Below are 5,913 nucleotides of genomic sequence, written 5' to 3'. Positions count from 1 at the left end.
AGGGATACATATGGTAGCCAACTATAAAGAAAGTGGGGAAAGGAAAAGAAATGGGTAGCGGGGCCAGAGGGCACTAACCCACTCAAGGGGAGGGTATTGTTTATATCTCCACACACAAACAGGGACCAGACTTCAGCCCAATGCTCCAAGATGTGAGTGCAACATGCCGCCGTGGAGTAAGGAACCAGTGGAGAGGTCTGAGGGGCTGGCTCCAATCCCAACTACGTGGACACCTGCCCCTCCCCCCAGAAGAATTTATTTCAGAGGACAGAACTGAAGCTGTGGCTCAGGGACAGGGACATGTCTGATCAGCACACACAGGAGCAAATGAAGTGGGAGGTAAAGAGAGTGGAGCACATCCTGGCCCACCAAGCCTTTAGGATGATATTACCACTCAGAGTAGTCAATCCACAGCAAAGACAATATGACTGGCCCCACTATGAGACACAACATCCCTCACTGACCCATAGCCTTACAAGGGACAACACTGGAGACACAATGTGGGAATTCTGCCCAATCTGATGCCACCACATTGAGGCAAAACACTAAGGGCATGCAGCAGAACAGCAAGGGGAACAGAGCAATGAAGTCCCCAGAGAATACCAAAAACAGGCTTTGGGGACAGGGCTTGGTGCCTCAACAGATTTGACTGGAAAACACTCCTAAAGGCCAACAAACAGTTCTTGAACTAACTACAAGCTTTTCTTTCTTGTTGTATTGTTGTGTTTCATTTATTATCATTGGCTTGTTGTTGGTGTTGTTTTGTTGCTTGGTTTTGCTCTGTTTTGTTTGTGTGCATGTTATTATCTCCACAGGTCTGTCTAAATAAGATAGGCTGGGTGAACAATCTGGAGGAGAAAACAACAGGACCGACATCCCGGGGGACATGGGAGAGGGGGAGGTGGGGGGAAAAGTAGTGGGTTAATGAACCCAGGGACAGGGGAACACAAGTAATCAAAATCAGTGGTGAGGAGGGTGTAGGAGGCCTGGTAGGGCATGATCAAGGGTAATGTAACCGAGAGGAATTACTGATACCCAAATGAAGGATGAGTATGCTAGTGGGACAAGAGGAAACTCAAAGGAAAGAGAGGAGAGAGCTAGGAGGCAAAGGGCATTTATAGAGGTCTAAATAAAGGCATGTACATATGTAAATATATTTATATATGAGGAGGGGGAAATAGATCTATGTGCATATATTTATAGGTTTAGTATTAAGGTAGCAGATGGACATTGGGTCTCCAGTCAAGTACTCCCTCAATGCGAGAATACTTTGTTCTATTAAAGTGACATTCTATGATGCTTTCCTTCCCGACACAATTGCTGAGGACAAAGTGAATAAGCAAATGTGGTGAAGAAAGTTGATGGTGCCCCACTATCAAAAGATATAGCATCTGGTGTCTTAAAGGCTTGAAGTTAAACAAGCAGCCGTCTAGCTCAGAAGCAACAAAGCCCACATGGAAGAAGCACACCAGCCTGTGTGATCACAAGGTGTTGAAGGAATTAGGTATCAGGCATCATCAGAACAAAAAATCATATCATTGTGAATGAAGGAGTGTGGAGTGGAGACCCAAAGCCCATCTGTAGGCAATTGGACACCCCCTTACAGAAGAGTCATGGGGAGGAGACAAGCCAGTCAGGATGCAATGTAGAAAAGATGAAACATACAACTTTCCTCTAGTTCCTAAATACTGCCTCCCCCCCCTCCCACTATCATGATCCCAGTTATACCTTACAAATCTGGCTAAACCAGAGGATGTACACTGGTACAGATAGGAACTGGAAACAGGGACTCCAGGATGGATGATCCCTTCAGGACCAGTGGTGCGAGTGGCAATACCGGGTAGGTGGAGGGAGGGTGGGTTTGAAACAAGGAACTTATTACAGGGATCTCCATATTGCCTCTTCCCTGGGGGATGGACAACAGAGAATTGGGTGAAGGGAAATGTCGGACAATGCAAGATGTGACAAAATAATAATTTGTAAATTATCAAGGGTTCATGATGTAGGAGGGAGTGGGGAGGGAGAGAACAAGATGACGAGTTGATTCCAGGGGTTTAGGTGGAGAGAAAATGTTTTGAGAATGATGAGGGCAATGAATGTACAAATGTGCTTTACACAATTGATTTTTGTATGGATTGTGATAAGGGTTGTATGAGCGCTTAAAGAATGATTTTTTAAAATCTTCCTAATATTTTCTTTTCCTAATGTTCTTCTCTACACAATCCATTGTTATGGGATGGTTTGCTAACGAAAATGATATATAACAATAGGTGTAATGATACAAAAGATGATACATGGCATAGTTCTGTCAAAACAGTTCATTAAAGTTTCCTATGATTTACCATTCTCTGTGTTGGTTTTTGTTTTTTTTTTTAACATACCTGTTACTATCACATGGGGGCAGTATTCCCATCAACCACAGCTGAATATAAAAATACTAGTCAGCATCCAGATTAAGTTCCCATGGTACTGATATTTCTTTTGCAGTAGTTGATGATTTTACAGTACCATTTTACATTTAACCAGTAATTATAATTCGTGAAGTGTCTTTTTACCTCCAATACTGCTGCTTTTACACATGTGTGACTGGTCCACATAAGTACATTATGTGCCAGCCCTATCACATATGCCTGTATTTGTACGGGCTGTATGTGATGGGCTTGGCATGATGATGTCATCACGCCGGGTGTATTAGTCTGGGTACTTTAGAGAAACAAATCCACAGAAACTCGTGTATAAGAGAGTTTTATATAAGTGCACATCAAGAAAACATCCCAATCCAGTGCTGCCCAAACCCACAAGTCCATTAACCCATATATCCGAGACCGATCCACAAAGTCCTCCTCCATCTCACAAAACAGACGCAATGATGCCGACTGCAGGAGGAAAGCCAAGTCAGTGACTGTGTAAGCATCTCAGTGCTGGCAGGGATCTCCACACAGCTGCTCCAGCACCCAGGGCTGCATCAGGATAGGTCTATGAGGCTTCTCCTCAGGGATGTCTTGCAGGAAGTGAGTCTTGCCAGCTGAAGCAGGGAACTGGCGAAGGCAGCTGCACCCTGGTCCGACCTTCACAAAGCAAGAGACCTGAGAAATTGAAAGGCTAGGCTTACTGAGCCATTTATACCTCTGCCCTTCAATTAACCCCACATGTGTTTATTGGCTAGGTTGGCACAATAAACTACTTCACTGGGTACCCGTATGTGGGCCTATCTGCATGTGGTGGACCCACCTGGAGATGAACAGAGGAGCGGTGTCTCGGTTCCGAAGACCATCGGAAATATGTGGTTTCTGCTGGTCTTAGGCGACCCCTGTGAAAGGGTTGTTCGACCCCCAAAGGGGTCGTGACCCACAGGTTGAGAACTGCTGCCCCAGACATTATATCTTTTGATAGCTGGGAACCATCAACTTTCTTCATCACATTTGCTTATGTACCTGCTTTGTCTTCAGCAAATGTGAAGGTGAACCTCACGGAATGCCGGGATTCAGTTATTAATGAAAATCAAGATATAATATTTTTCTTCATTGAGTTAATGAATACCTGATTTCTATGCTGATTCAGAACCCCTACTTTAGGGGTAAATTCTGGATATGATTAGGACAGACCTGGAAAGGTTTATCTAGAGAAGAGGCAAGACCTCACCCTAGAATTCCCATTTTCATGCCGACAGACACTTCTGCAATGTTTCTTTGTTGTTTACACGGCTGTTGTAGATTCCCACTCAGGGTTTCAGGGCACATTCAATTCTTGTTGATGAGATTATGGTATTGTGAAACAAATTCATCAAAACCAATTATGGCTCTCCTGATAGTGAACAGATTCTGACTTTAATCAGCTCATTGTGTTACGGCGGACAAATCATATCACTGTCTTTCATCTCAGAGGCCAGCAGGGCTTAGCGTGGTGGGACAACCAGGGTTTGGGTCAACATGTCCACTATGCTGATTGGGGTCTCCTGGAAGTGACACTCCTTGATTAGCTGCCCATTCTTCTTCAGTGTGTAGGCCTCTTGGTATGGTGGAGAGATGGGAGGCTGTGTGGGTGGAGGATCCTCTACGCTGAGCCGTCCTTGAGATCCAGTGGGTAGATTCGGATAGAATCATAAGTGCTCAGTTCCCCACAGGTCGAAAATGGCATGATGATGAGGGTGGAGCCATCCAGCTGGTTGAAATCTGGGTCGTAAGTGTGGTCCAACAGGGTCTGGTATGAAGCCCTCAGAAGGGTCATAACCCTGACAACAGGGAAGGCCTCAATGCTGGAGTTGCTCCTGTGTTTGACACATACCGTATTGGAGAAGATCCAAAGCTGGCTGTGTAGAGCAGCATCACCTCATGGCCTCAGAAAGTCTCGGCCACAAAGCAGTTATCTGGTTTTAAAATGTGTGTAGCGATGTTCTGAGCAGCTAGGAGGAGCTGGGCCTGCATGTACTCATCCACATCATGGAGGCCAGTTATATCATGAGCGCTATCACACACTGCAGGGGAGCCCTCAAAGTGTTAAATTATCTTGACAGTAGACAGCTGAGTGATGTCCCTGTGATCTGTAACACACCTAGAAGCAGAGCCATAGCCTATAGGTCCACAGCCACCACACGTCGACCCTTAATTTTCTGACTCAGTCCATGAATCCAGGTGCCTGGGGCTGCGCACAGGTCAACAGCCCCACCACACCTACAAAGAGTTGGAATTCTTCATAGAATTTGTAGTAGTTTAAAAGCACTGCGGGCACGCCAGTCATTCTCCTGGGCCAGTTGGTAATAGACAACCTGCTTGTCCTTTGATGTCCACCCCATGTCCAGCACTCTTGTTTGTCCAGGCACATGTCAACAGTAAGCTTAGCTTTTAGAGCAACAGGAAGGAGGCTGCTCCATGAGCAGTTTGAGCCACAGCGAGAGCACACAAAAAAAGAGGAATCGTAGGGTTTCAGTTTGTGCCTTTTTAAAAAACATTTTTTTAGCTGACCCAAATGCCACATTGCACAAGCGTCAGGGATAATGTAGCACTGTACTGCTGGCAATGCGGTTCACAAAGACTCCGTCGTAGCCTGGACCTTTTCAGAACTTACAACATGAGTTCCATCATCTTGTGTTGACATGACTGGTCGAGAAAATTCTGGTTCCATTTTTTGGTGTTTTCAATCTTATTAAATATCTCATTTTGTGCACAATTTGTTTCTTAATACCTATTAGTTATTTTTGTGGTACATTTGGCTTTATTTAAGCATACTTAATATTGTATATAAAGAGTTCTTTATTTTTTGTGATTTTGTTTTAAGATTTTTGTTAGATATTTGTCATTTTGATATCTTTTTGTAATATTTTGAAAATCTGAGTTTTCTACCAAGTTATATTTATTATATTTGTCTCCACTGAGTGGTAGTGCTGTTAAGAGGCATTTTACTACTAATTTTAAGGTCAGCAGTTCAAACCTGTCAGCTGCTTTGCAGTGGCGGGGTGGTGGTGGTGGGGGGGGGGTGGAAGGCTATCTGCTTCCATAAAGATTCCCAAAGCCTTGAAAACTTTATATAAGGCCAATATGAGTCAAAATCAACTTGACATCAGTGTTTTGTTTTGTTTCCTTATCATGATCCTGTGAATTGGGCTTTTGGCTGGTAAGTGCAGGTTGGCAGTTCAAACACAACATTTCTCCAAGGGTAAAAAGATTAGGCAATCTGTTCCTGTAAGGATTCAGTCTTAGAAATTCTATATAGTGCCTCCATGCATTAAAAGAGGTGGCATAGTGGGTTATCAGACCTTAGATAAGTAGTTCAAAACTACCAGCTTCTCCATGGGAGAAAGGTGAGGCTCTGTACTCCCATAAAGATTTACAGTCTCAGAAACCCACAGGGGAAGTTCTACCCTGTCCTATAGGGTTGTTATGAGTTGGAATTGACTCAGTAGCAGTGACTAGATGG

At 44.2% G+C, this 5,913-nt stretch overlaps 1 pseudogene; it reads right to left on the bottom strand.

Annotated features, from left to right (window-relative positions):
- Positions 1 to 3,844: 3,844 nt before the first annotated feature.
- Positions 3,845 to 4,792, bottom strand: LOC142434837 (tRNA (cytidine(32)/guanosine(34)-2'-O)-methyltransferase pseudogene; annotated as a pseudogene).
- Positions 4,793 to 5,913: the final 1,121 nt, after the last annotated feature.

The sequence above is a fragment of the Tenrec ecaudatus genome, chromosome X (genome assembly GCF_050624435.1).
Source record: "Tenrec ecaudatus isolate mTenEca1 chromosome X, mTenEca1.hap1, whole genome shotgun sequence".
Classification (NCBI taxonomy): Eukaryota; Metazoa; Chordata; class Mammalia; order Afrosoricida; family Tenrecidae; genus Tenrec; species Tenrec ecaudatus.
The sequence above is the reverse complement of the archived record's forward strand: the minus strand, read 5'-3'. Positions and strand labels throughout refer to the sequence as shown.